This window comes from Cebus imitator, unplaced genomic scaffold, assembly GCF_001604975.1.
Source record: "Cebus imitator isolate Cc_AM_T3 unplaced genomic scaffold, Cebus_imitator-1.0 Scaffold169, whole genome shotgun sequence".
NCBI lineage: Eukaryota > Metazoa > Chordata > Mammalia > Primates > Cebidae > Cebus > Cebus imitator.
The window spans coordinates 1,902,024-1,902,888 of NW_016107484.1; positions in this window are offsets into that span (position 1 = coordinate 1,902,024).

The window sequence follows — 865 nt, forward strand, 5'->3', positions numbered from 1 at the left end:
GATCTCTTGACCTCGTGATCCACCCGCCTCGGCCTCCCAAAGTGCTGGGATTACAGGCTTGAGCCACCGCGCCCGGCCCGGAAGCCCGCTTTTTAACCGATCTTTTTCCCCGGAGGGACAGCCAGTCCAGGAGGGTGGGTTATAATCCTCATTCATTCACACTCATTCTTTTCTTTTTTTTTTTTTTGAGACGGAGTCTTTCTGTCGCCCAGGCTGGAGTGCAGTGGGCTCACTGAAGCCTCTGCCTCCTGGTTCAAGCGATTCTCCTGCCTCAGCCTCCCAAGTAGCTGGGATTACAGGTGCGCACCACCACACTTGGCTAATTTTTGTATTTTTAATAGAGATGGGGTTTTGCCATGTTGGCTGGGCTGGTCTCAAACTCCTGACCTCAGGTGATTCGCCCGCCTCGGCCTCCCAAAGTGCTGGGATTACAGGTGTGAGCCACCGTGCCGGGCCTCATTCACTCATTCTTTCATTCACCCAACAAATATGTATCCAGTGCCTACAGTGTGCCATATGCCCTTTTAAGCATTCAAGATTAAACAATTAACAAAACAAGATCACTGCCCTTCTGGAGCTGACATTCTAGTGAGGGTGGTGAGACAACACATATAAGCAAATCAGATACATTGGAAAGGAATATATTTTACGGAGAATTGGGGAACCGGGGCATTAGAGAGGGGAGGCAGTGATATGTCCTCAGTGACTGCCAGGTGCTGGGAACACAGCAGTGTGTGAAAAGACAGAAAACTCCCAGCCTTCATGGCATGAAGGGGACAGAAAAACATCAGCAAGCAAGTGCATAAGACCATTCAAGGACTGAGTGCTATAAAATTTAAATAAAACTGTGTAAGTGAAAGGTGAG